We start from the raw sequence: 13,722 nt of genomic DNA on the forward strand, positions 1-13,722 counted from the left end.
ATTTTGAACAAGGGTTTTTTGCAATTATGTTTGTTGTTCCTTTGTTATTTATTTTTTCTAAAATCCGATTGCTGCATCGGAAAGGCCAGTTAAAAATACATAATATACTTTGTTATTTTCTTTAATTTAATCCCTTTTTTAGAATTTATTAGACAAAATTTAACTTTTATTTTACCGTGCCAATAAATATGATCATCACTGTATATATATATCAATACCATATATATATATATATATCAATACCATATATACATATATATATATATATATATCTCAATACCATATATATATATCTCAATACCATATATATATATATATATATATATATATATATATATCAATACCATATATATATATATCAATACCATATATATATATATATATCAATACCATATATATATATATATATATATCAATACCATATATATATATATATCAATACCAGGTTATCTTTCAGATGCAAGGTTCATTGTTTACTTGCGGTTTTAACGATGTAAGATTCCGTTGTACGGAAGACCAAATCGGCCAAAATGTATATGATGTTTTTATTGGCGCTTTTCTTCGTATTTTTAATAACATTTTTTTGCACCATTTACAAGTTCTTTTTACAAATAATTTTTTTAATACTGTAATAGTAAAATAAAGATACATTTATTAATTATACGGAAAAAGTATCTCGTAATGTTTTCACACGAGATTTTTTTCCTGTTGATTTCTCTTTTTTTTTTTTTAATATTAAAATTGATTTAAAGTGATTTTCAATCCTTTAACATGACGGAGTTTATAATGAAAACCAAATTACCGTTAAAATTAAAATAATCTTTATTAGAAATTTGTAACAAAATAACAAAATTATAAAACTATTAGATTATAATTAAGAACTTTTAATTAAACAACGTGAACATTTTATAATGAGTGTTTTCATGAAATGTATTTTTAATAATAAAAAAAGTGAACTTTTTTTACTTAAACTTCATAAAAAAACGTATCCAATATAGAATTTTACTAAAATAATTTTACTATTACAGTATTAAAAAAAATATTTGTAAAAAAAAAAACTTGTAAATGGTGCAAAAAAATGTTATTAAAAAATAAGAAGAAAAGCGCCAATAAAAACATCGTAGACGTACATTATCATTTAAACAGTATATCAATTTAAATATTTAAATTCAGTAAATACATTTAAATATTTAAATTATGGCCGATTTGGTCTTCCGTACAATGGAATTTACATCGTTACAATCGCAAGTAAACAATGAACCTTGCATCTGAAAGATAACCCAATACCATTATATATATATATATATACCAATACCATATATATATATATACACCAATACCATATATATATATTCCAATACCATATATATATACCAATACCATATATATATATATACCAATACCATATATATATATATATATACCAATACCATATATATATACCAATACCATATACATATATATATACCAATACCAATACCATATATATATACCAATACCATATACATATATATATACCAATACCATATATATATATATATATATCAATACTATATATATATATCAATACTACATATATATATCAATACTACATATATATATATATATATATATATATATATATCAATACTATATATATATCAATATCATATATATATATATCAATACTATATATATCAATACTATATATATATGTATATCAATACTATATATATACATCAATACTATATATATATCAATACTATATATATATATCAATACTATATATATATCAATACTATATATATATATATCAATACCATATATATATATATCAATACCATATATATATATATATATCAATACCACATATATATATCTATATCAATACCACATATATATATCTATATCAATACCACATATATATATCAATACCATATATATTTATATATATCAATACCACATATATATATCAATACCATATTTATATATATCAATACCATATATATATATATCAATACCGTATATATTTATATATATCAATAACATATATATATATCAATACCATATATATTTATATATATATATATATATATAAATACCATATATATATATATATATCAATACCATATATACATATATATATATCAATACCATATATACATATATATATATATATCAATACCATATATATATCAATACATATATATATATCAATACCATATATACATATATATATCAATACATATATATATCAATGTACACTATGTATATATATATAAACACTTTATATATATATCAACACTATATATATATATATATATATATCAACACTATATATATATATCAACACTATATATAACACTATATATATATATGTAACACTATATATATATATAAACACTATATATATATCAACACTATATATATTTATATATATATATATATATAAACACTATATATATTTATATACATATATATCAACACTATATATATTTATATATATATCAACACTATATATACATATATATCAACACTATATATATATATATCAACACTATATATATATCAACACTATATATATATATCAACACTATATATATATATATCAACACTATATATATATATATCAACACTATATATATATATATATCAACACTATATATATATATATATCAACACTATATATATATATCAACACTATATATATATATCAACACTATATATATATTTCAACACTATATATATATTTCAACACTATATATATATATATATTTCAACACTATATATATATATCTCAACACTATATATATATATATATATCTCAACACTATATATATATCTCAACACTATATATATATCTCAACACTATATATATATATATATATATCTCAACACTATATATATATCTTAACACTATATATATATATCTCAACACTATATATATATATCTTAACACTATATATATATATATATGAACACTATATATATATATCAACACTATATATATATATATATATCTCAACACTATATATATATATATATATATATATATATATCTCAACACTATATATATATATATCTCAACACTATATATATATATCTCAACACTATATATATATATATATCTCAACACTATATATATATATCTCAACACTATATATATATATATATCTCAACACTATATGAATATATATCTCAACACTATATATATATATATCTCAACACTATATATATATATATATATATATCTCAACACTATATATATATATATATATATATCTCAACACTATATATATATATATATATATATATATATCTCAACACTATATATATATATATATATATATATCTCAACACTATATATATATATATATATATATATATATATCAACACTATATATATATATATATCTCAACACTATATATATATATATATATATATATATATTGTTTTTTCACCGTTTTATCGGTTTAGTCACATACGTTTCAGGTTTTAACCAAACAGATAAAATGGTAATAAAAATAAAACACGTTTGCTCTGCAATGGTATTGAGCACTTTCAGGTTTTTGCTAATTGCCATTTTTGCTATATATATATATATATATATATATATATATATATATATATATATATATATATATATAGAGAGAGAGAGAGAGAGAGAGAGAGTACCTGTACAGTTCAATGAAGACATTAAGAAAATGAAAATATCGGGAAAAAGATTATATTGTATGTATCCATTATGGAATGAAGTTCTCCGAAAAAAAAAAATAACTTGATTTCATCAAGTTGGTTTATTTTGTTGTTTTTTTGTTTTTGTTTTTTTAGCGAAAAAACAATTTGTTTTAATACCGAGCAGAAGGTTCGATTTTTAGGAAGAAAAGCTGGTATTAAAAATGGGGAGGGAGTGTTGGCGCTTTTAACCACAACCACCGAGATATAGAAGGCCTGTTAACAGAAAAATGCCTGCAGGTAATGTAGGTAATTTGAATGGAGAGTAGAAAATGCATTGTGAATGCGTTATCAGCAGCTCCCGTTACTCTCACTTCTCTTTATTTGTCCCTCAGTCCTCATTTTTTAATGAGTGATTTTTCTGACAAAGGAGAAGAAAAAGCTGTATTATAGGTTGGCGTATTTTGCGCGAACAGTCGGCAGAGATGGCGGACATTTTCTGTTTCTATGTCTATCCTTGTAGCCATGTGACTAGTAAGGGTGCTGGAAGTAAATGTTTTATCTGGGCTGACGTTATCCGCCTGATAGTCAGGGACCCGAACCTTGGATTAACCACTAAGGAGGCTGTCCTATCAGCAGGTGCAAAGTACTGGGGTTGCTGTATTGCGATTTGCTGAATGGATTCTGGACCATGCAGTAACTTCTGGTGGGGCCTCTCAATGCCATATTAGTGGGTAATTGTTACGGCTTTACCTTTTCATGTTATACAAAAAAAATTTTTTTTTCTTCATTTCTTTTTCTGTCTTAGTTTCCCCTCTCTGTCCTGCTTTAAGCAAGTCTGACGACCTAGTCTACAAATTCTAATATTCCATCATGATAAAGTTTCAAGAAAAAATACACGATTAAACCCGGTTCTCCAACTTCCAACATAGACCCCGACTACCATGTCTCCTTCTCCAACATCAAGGGTCTACGTTTTAACCTTGCAGAGGTTGAAACCCAATTACAGGAGACTAAACCTGACCTTTTATTTTTAAGTGAAACTGGCATTGGACAGGCTATTTCCCTAGATGTGTTCATAATTAAAGGATACTTTAACTTAACTTCTAAATCTGAACCCCAAGATCGCCATGGGCATGGAATATGTGCCTATATTAAAGATGGCTTTCCATGTGGTAGGGACATCTCCAGAGAAGATCCTAACTTACCTTATATATGCTTCCGGGTTGCACTAGCTCACACTACTGCATTTATATTTACTCTCTATCGCCCCCACAACAGCGGAGTTACTATCTTTAAAAGCATATCTGAGAAAATTGACTAAGTCTTATCTGCTTATCCTTCAGCTAACATTCGCATGTGGAGATTTCAATGTTCACAACGTCGAATGCTTGACCCACTCAAACAAGACCGATGATGAGGGGAGGTTCTATCATGATTTCTCCATTGCTTATGACCTCACTCAGATTGTTCACGAACCCACCCGTGTGCCCGACAATGACGGCCAGTATGCGAGTCTACTAGACCTTTTTCTCACAACTTGCCCTGAACTATGTTCAGTTTCTGTTCTGTCTCCCCTTGGATCTTCCAACCACTCTGTTGTATCAGTTCAGATAAGAATGAAATTTAATAAGTCCCCAGACGTACCTCTCAATCGTACAGTATATCGATACACTAAGGCTGATTGGGAGAGCTTCCGTAAATTTATATCGGATTTACCTCTGCGTTCCATGTTTAAAAAGGATGTGTCCTCAATAGTATCAGACCTGATGGCATGGTTAATTGTAGTTATAAACCGTTTCATATGCTCAAACTTTTTTGAGCGTATGAAACAGTCTATATCTACAAGCAAAAACCTAATAGCCAGTCATGGTTCTCCCAGAATTTGCTGCTACCATTGCGCATAGAAATCACTTTTTCCACTGCTTCTAACGTAATAGATGTAAGGAAACTAAAGCCGCTTTCAAGACTGCCAGCAACCATTGTAAGAAAGTAATAAAGAACACAAGAGAGTTGTATGCTCAGTCAGTTAAGTCCAAAGTAGCTGAGCAGCAGCTTGGTTCCCACCACTTTTGGCAAATAGCAAACAGAATCCTGAACAGAAGCGTGTGCTCTATCCCAACTATCATCAATGGACCTGAGGTAATCTCGTCAACATCAGACAAAGCCTAACTCTTTGCCAAGAACTTTGCAGCTAATTCTACACTTTGCGACCAAGGCCGCCAACCCTCAACATTTCCTTCTGTATCAGAAAACACGCTATATGATATACATATATCCGTACGGGATGTTGCCAAGCTAATCAAAAACCTTGATTCCAGTAAAGCAACTGGCCCTGACGGTATTCCAATTATAGTACTCAAAAACATTCAACCAGAATTAGCGCTCATACTTACAAAACTGTTTAAACGTTGTCTTAAGGAGAATTGCTTCCCATCACCCTGGAAAATCTCATCAGTATACCTTGTAATTAAGAATTCAGGTGATCGCTCATCCCCCTCTCAGTACAGGCCAATAAGTCTCCTGTGCGTCATGAGTAAGTTGCTGGAATCTGTGTTAAATACAGAAGTAATCAACCATCTCAGAAAAAATAACCTTCTTAGTGACACACGATATGGTTTCTGTTCTGCTAGATCTACAGCAGATGTGCTTACAGTTATATCTCATAGGATTAGCGAATCTCTCGATGGAGGCAACCTTTCTAGGGCAATTGCTCTTGACATATCAAAGGCCTTTGATAGGGTATGGCATAAAGGTTTACTTCACAAGATCTCTAGCTATGGTATAGCTGGAAATGTCTTCTCAATTATTAAATCATTTCTTTCTGATAGATTCATAAGAGTAGTAGCTGATGAGCAAAAATCAGAAGCTCACAGTATTAATATTTGAGTCCCTCAGGGGTCCATCCTGGGCCCAACTCTTTTCCTGATCTACATTAATGATCTTCCAAATCACATCCTTACATCATTTGTAGACATTTATGCTGATGACACTACCATTTATGGTAGCACATCTAAGACAGTAAACAACCAAGTTCTCTCCAATTCTCAGATCTTGAGCACGTGGTACAATGGGGAAAGGAGTGGCTGGTTACTTTTAATGCATCTAAAACCAAGCTTCTCTCTTTATATCATCAACATTCTGATCCACATCTGGCATCAATTGAAATGAATGGCTCTCGTCTTCAGGAGGCCTCAAGTTTTGACAAGCTTCTGGGCTTGACCTTTACTCCTGATCTTAAATGGAACATGTACGTCAAATCTGTTGCTAAGGCCGCTGGAAAAATAGTGGGATCCTTCTATCGATCCAGTAGATATCTCACTGCTGATGCAATTCTTTATCTATATAAGAGCCAGGTACGTCCAAGGATGGAATATTATTGCCACATCTGGGCAGGAGCTGCTAGAAAGGACTTTTCCTGCCTTGATAGAGTAAAAAATAGACTTCGTAGCCTCGTAGATGTCCTTTTCTCTTCCCTGCAACCTCTATCTTACAGAAGAGATGTTGCAAGTTTGTCTCTGCTGTATCGTTATTTTCAAGGAAAGTGTTCGACTGAGCTTCAGTCTATGGTCCCCCCCCTCGCCAAACTTTCACAAGAAACATCCGTCTAGCTGAAAACACTATCAATAATTCCCCCCACTCTTTATCTGTGCCTAAACCTAAACGTAGATTCCATGAACAAAGCTTCTTTCTTAGAACTGCATGCCTGTGGAATTGTCTTCCATTTTCTTGCTTTCCAGCTGACTACAATATGGTTGTCTTCAAGTCTAACGTAAACAAGTTCTTGATGAGCTGTTCCAGTTAACAAATTTACAGAATTTCTATTACTAATGATTACTATATTGTCCAATTCCTACTGTACACTCTATAACCCTTATCCTCGAGTGGCCTCTTGGCCTTGATAAGTGGTGATGCCTATGTAAAAAAAAAAAAAAAAACGGTAAGATTTGTCAGACTGTCAGTACTATATGAGTAAAAAGAAAAAGGAATACAGTTCGATTAATACTGAAACTGAACTTTATCCCTATATCCCTTCCTCCCTATATATATATATATATATATATATATATATATAAAATGAACTCATTTTCCCCTCTGATTTTGACATTATTAGGATTAAAAATCAAGACATTTCATGCAAATGTAATACGTACAAACTGCAGCACAATATCTGAGGTGTGTTATAGGCCTATTACTTATCCACTTCCTCGATAGTCATAGATTCCTATATTCTATCTGCTGAGAGTTCACTGCCAAAATCGGTGAAGATCAATGGAAGTGGTAAAATCTTTTCTCTCTAATAAATTCCTCCTTCCCCCGCCACCACTTAACACAGTTGCAGGTTCGTCCACAAGAGACAGTTACAAAGGAACACTGGTTTGGGTTTTCTTTACTTCGCAGTTGCTTAAAAAACTGGAATGGAATTTTAATTCTACTGGGTAAAATGCACCGTGGAGTTAACCGAATCAAAGGGTTATTTATGCCATTTTTCTTTTCCCATTTTTCACTTTTTGCTGTTTATTTATTTATTTTTTTTCGAACACGTTCATCATTTTTTTTCCCTGATTCATGCTTTTTGTTCTTCCAATTTCTTTTTTACAGAAGTCTCATGTTTGTTTGCTGGGTTTTTTTTTTTTTTTTTGGTTTTGCCGATTTTTTTAAAAGAAGTTTAACATTTTATTTTTATTATTTTATTTTTATATTTAAACAGGGTTATTACTTCGCTTATTCTTTACTTTAGCCCCCCCCTACACACACACACCTCCAACAACCGGGCAATGCCAGGTACCCCCACTAGTTCAATATAAAATATAAATATTATCTATGTAAAATTAAGTAATTTTAAAGCAATATACAATTTAATACTGATAAAACTGAATTATGAATTTAGGGAACAAACAATTAAAGAAACATTAAACACAAATATTTTTTGGCCTTCGGAACAAGATCAGTGTAGTATCCGTTTTGATGCTACACTTTACCTTTTCTGTCCTCGGTCGGTGGAGGAGAAATCTTTCATGACTAAGATTATTTTTATTCCTATCCAGAGTGCCCCTTATTGGGAAGGTGGATTTTGCTCACAAGATTATATGTTGAAATATTTAAATAACTATTACTTTAAATACAGAAATTATATTTAAAGTTTTGGTTTTCTGTTCTATGTCCATTTTTTCCCCATGTTTTTCATCAATATGTGTAGTGTATTAGTTGTCTCACAGGCCATCATCACTGATCGCTCACTGGCAGTATTCCCTGTGGTGTTCCCTGGAGACCAAGTGACAACAAGCCTCCCCAGATTTCCAGTGTCCTCCACGTCTTGACCACTTGTGCAGATGATTGCATGTTATCGCAACAGCCATTGTCACTGATTTCTCGTTGGCATCGGCCATTGGTATTTCCTGGGGTTTGGGTGACAAAATGTCTCCCCAAGGTACCAGATTTGAACTGCACACTTCCAGTGGAGATTTGGTTAGTACTCTCCCACCATGGTCTTTCCATCCTCCCTGACTCTTCACAACTAGTTGGTGTGGCGCAAGACGATGTCATCTACACCAGTTTTTATTATTATGATAATAATAAGGGTCCTTGTGCAGTGTACGCACATGTATTTTAAATAGTATTTCCAAGTTTAATTAAATTTTGGGTTTGTATTGCTGTACACATATTCGAAAAAGATGTCAAAAAACAAATATATAACAAATAAATCTGGAAAGGTCTTGAGTGGTTTTATTCACTTTAAAACGTGTAATCGCTTCAAAAATCACAATGTTTATCGATATATTTTAAAAAGAAAAATGTCAGCATGCTCGCTATTGAACTCGGTAAGTTTGGGAAAATGAGTTCAAACAAACAAATTATACAAAATACTGTTAGGTGGACATATATTCGGTGGGTTTCTATGTCATGGTAACATATATTGAGCGAATTTCTAACAGTATTTTGTATAGTTTTTTTGTTTAAACTCGTTTTCCTAAACTTACCGTGTGCAACAGCAAGCATGCCACGATTTGCATTTTTCAAATACATCGGTAAACACTGTATGTTTTTCAAGCCGAATAAACACTTTACATTAAATAAAAAAACTAAAAAATTATCCAGTTTGGTAGAAAGTAACTTATCTTGCCTTTGATAACATTTATTTGTTATATATTTGTTTTTTTGACAACTTTTTCGAATCTATGTGCATAGTAAAACAAACCCTGAATTTTTAATTAATTTGTGTTGTTCATATATTTCGGAAGAGAATAAAAATTTCCTATTTCATTTCCCGTTTCAGTCATGTAAATTATTTACAGTTAAAATGTTATAAAAAAACAACATTTGAAGTTTTAAAAATATTTCAAAGAAATAAATTACACCTGGTGCTAAAATATTGAAAATTCATCGATCGTGAAAAAAAAAAACTGTTGTGAAAAATGCTAACTTTAAAATATTTGGAAATACTCAGTGAAAACTTTTATTTATTATTAAAAAAAACGGACTGAAAAATATATGAAAATTGTTTGTTTTGCAGTAAAAAAAAATAAAATGAAATATTCGACTTTCTCCGAGAGAAATAAAAGTTCAAAAACGAGTTCAATTACTATATTTTGTTAGATTAAAACTATCCCAATGTGTAATTATAATAATTATCCAAATGGACAATTGTTCTTTCTCTTTAGAAGAACATACATGGACATTCGGTAAGACAGCCATATTTTTTATGCCTGTTAGCGTGACCACTTGGTTGAACATCGGAAACTTTCTATACCTACAAGTTGATCAGGAAGTGACCTTATACTGTCATGTTCACTGGCCTACTCTCTCGGTGGTGGTGTTTAAACTGAGTTATCTTCACATAGTGTGTTCAAAAAATTCAAAGATGGCTACTTTGAACGCGCTCTCGTGAAACATGTTTTTCCGCTGTAAAACAACAAAAAAAAAACCCTACTCGATCAAATTAAGTAAAAGATTGTTCAGAGATCTTCAGTCCAAAACGGATATGTACAATATAACCTTTTTTCGATATTTTCATTTTTTTAATGTCTTGCTTAAGTACCGAAAAATGATTTAATTTTTACAGGAACATTACGAAAAAAGCCTCTAAAGTCCGTATTAATGAATTTGATATAACTTGAAGAAAAATGAATTTCTCGAACTACCGATATTATCATTGAATTAAGCATTGTTTATTTAATATTTTCATACAAAAAAATTATAATTGCAAAAAATATTCCTACTTTTTTTTAGATTACAGGTTTTGTATAATTTTTATATGTACGATTCTAATATTTTCCTTGCTTGCATGAATGTGAACTCTCGGTGTAACATAATTGTTATATAATCTTGAAAAGTATTTTTTTTAATTTATTTATTTAAAAGCAGGAACATAGAAAAATAATTAAATTAAAAAATGGTAAAAATATACAAATGTTCACGATAGGAATATACGAATGAATACGAACCCCACCCACCTCAGTTTAACTACCTGACGTCATTTTCAGACAGCCCTCCGACTTTGTGACATTTTAAGCTTCCGTATAATACATTTTCACAAGACTTCCGTTTTGTTGTGATTCTGTGAAGGCAGAATACTGGCTTTTGGAGGCTAATTAAGCTATTTTTTTTTGTACAAACAAGGTTTTGTTTTTTTTAATTCAATATCTTAGGACTTTACTTTACTAATTATCTTTGAAATAAACCTAGAAAACTAATATTTGTCTTTCAAAGAATTTTTACAACAAATTTATTTAACTTCAAAATTTAGCTGAATTTACTAGCTCACCATGTCGCCGTGAAAACATTTTTCATTCTTTTTTTTTTCCACGTGTACAAATATTTTTTTCTTTTTAGAAATTAATTTTAGTTTTTAATCTTTCAAATACAATAAAAAGGGGATTCGGAAACCTACAAAAAAAATTATGATAAACCAGGTTTCAAAACTATGTCTCTCTATTTTTGCCACCATTTTTGCTTGTACCTAATTTACAGCATAATCGAAAACCTGTAAAAGTCGTCATCAAGTTGGATAGAAAGTAAAAATTTACTCTAACCACCACCCCTTTTGGGGACAGGAATAAACGGTATTATTATACAAACATCGTGACAGCGTTAGGGTTAGGGTTAGGGTTAGGGTTTAGGGTTAGGGTTAGGGTTAATTCGCTGTCACGGTGTTTGTATAAATTTACCGAATAAACACCCGTTTCGTGAGAGAGTCGCAATATTTTTCTCGAGGATGGTCACAAAGTACGTGTTCAATTTAGCTATAATATAAAACTGATCCCCTACAATCTTTTAAGTCATAAAAAATATTTTTTCAAATTTCTTTTTTTAATCTGAAAGTTAAGTTTGTAATTGATGAGATTAACGTGAAAAAAGAAGAAAAAAGTGTAAATTGTGGAATTTAGAGGGCGGGTGTCAAACGTCAGCCCTAATTTTTTTTTTAATTTATAAATTTATTGAATGTTAAATAATTTATAAATAAAAAAAAAATCAATTTTTAATACATAAGGATTTGTTGAATATTTTAAAGCCATGAATAACTTTCCATTATTGGACAGTTTTGATGCTTCCAAATTTCGAAGATTAACAAAATAATTTGGTAAATTTTTATGGCATGTCCCAGCGTATTATAAACACCCCAACTTTCTCATGTTAAGAACGGCTTTCGGAATAAACCCCCCCACACACACACATCGAAAGCCGTTCTTAACATGGAGAGGTTGAGGGGGTGTTTATTCCGAAAGCCGTTCTTAACATGGGGAGGTTGAGGGGGTGTTTATGCTACGCTGGAGCAGATGGTAAAAAAATACCAGTAATTTTTTTTCAACAATTAACAGAAGATTAAATGTTAGACTTATTTTAGGTATCCCAAACTGGCCTAGTTTAGGTGCGAAAACTAGTAAATAAAGTAAAATTTCCCTTAACTTCAACTTCCGATATCTCGTTTGTTTTTGGGTTATTTTGATATGGTTTTGATTTAAATAAAATTTAATCTTTTGTCTTTATAGATATATAATTCTTTTTCTTGTGTCTTTAATGGTGCCCGGAAAACTCGTCTCGGGAAAACTCGTCCCCTTTCGCTAGGTAGGAAAACTGGTCCCTTATTGAATAAATATCGATTAAAAACACATTTTATGATCGTTCTTGAAGGAAAAATTGTTTTTTTAAAATAGACTATAGCCCCCCCCCCCATAATATTAAAAAAAAATTTTTTTTACTTGTTTGATGTTTTTTTTTTAAAATAAAATCGATTTTCTAAGTGTCCGTTTTCTACCTAACTGGCTAAGTTCTTAGTGGTTTCACTTATTTTAAAGCGTTTATTATGTTCATAAACGAGACCGCATATTTTTTTTATATTAATATAAAAAGAATTTACTTATTTACTGTTGTTATAAAAGGGTAAAATGGATTTGGGTTTATATTACTGTACACATAGATTCGAAAAAATTGTCAAAAAACAAATATATAACAAATAAATGTTATCAAAGGCAAGATAAGTTACTTTCCTACCAAACAGGTTGACATATATTCGGTGTTTTTTTAATAGTATTTTGTCTAGTTTATTATTTATAACACCTATTCCCGAACTTACTGTGTTTAAGAGAGAGTCGGCCGCTATTTTGAATTGTCCAATACATCGGTAAACACTGTATGTTTTTCGAGCTGAATAAACATGTTACATTGAATAAAAACACGAAAAATGAATTTAGGAAAACTCGTCCCGGGAAAACTCGTCTCCGGAAAACTCGTCTCGGGAAAACTCGTCTCCGGAAAACTCGTCCCCTTTCGCTAGGTAGGAAAACTGGTCCCGTATTGAATAAATATCGATTGAAAACACATTTTATGATCGTTCTTGAAGGAGATATTGCTTTTTAAAATAGACTATAGCCCCCCCCCCCATAATATTTTTAAAAAATATTTTTATTTGTTTAATGTTTTTTTTTGTTTTTTTTTTCTACCTAACTGGCTAAGTTCTTAGTGGTTACACTTATTTTAAAGCGTTTATTATGTTCATACAAAGTTAATTAAAAAAAATTTTGGTTCTTATTTTAACGATGTTTTTTGGAGTCATAAAAACAATAATA

General features: G+C 30.0%; 1 protein-coding gene across 1 annotated transcript in view; it reads right to left on the reverse strand.

The window, feature by feature from the left end:
* Positions 1–13,722, reverse strand: part of LOC145296039 (diacylglycerol kinase theta-like) — a 1,210,689-nt gene that overhangs the window by 1,145,230 nt on the left and 51,737 nt on the right. The window lies entirely within an intron of this gene.

This window comes from Euprymna scolopes, chromosome 16, assembly GCF_053919585.1.
Source record: "Euprymna scolopes isolate OS-2025 chromosome 16, ASM5391958v1, whole genome shotgun sequence".
NCBI classification, from domain to species: Eukaryota; Metazoa; Mollusca; class Cephalopoda; order Sepiida; family Sepiolidae; genus Euprymna; species Euprymna scolopes.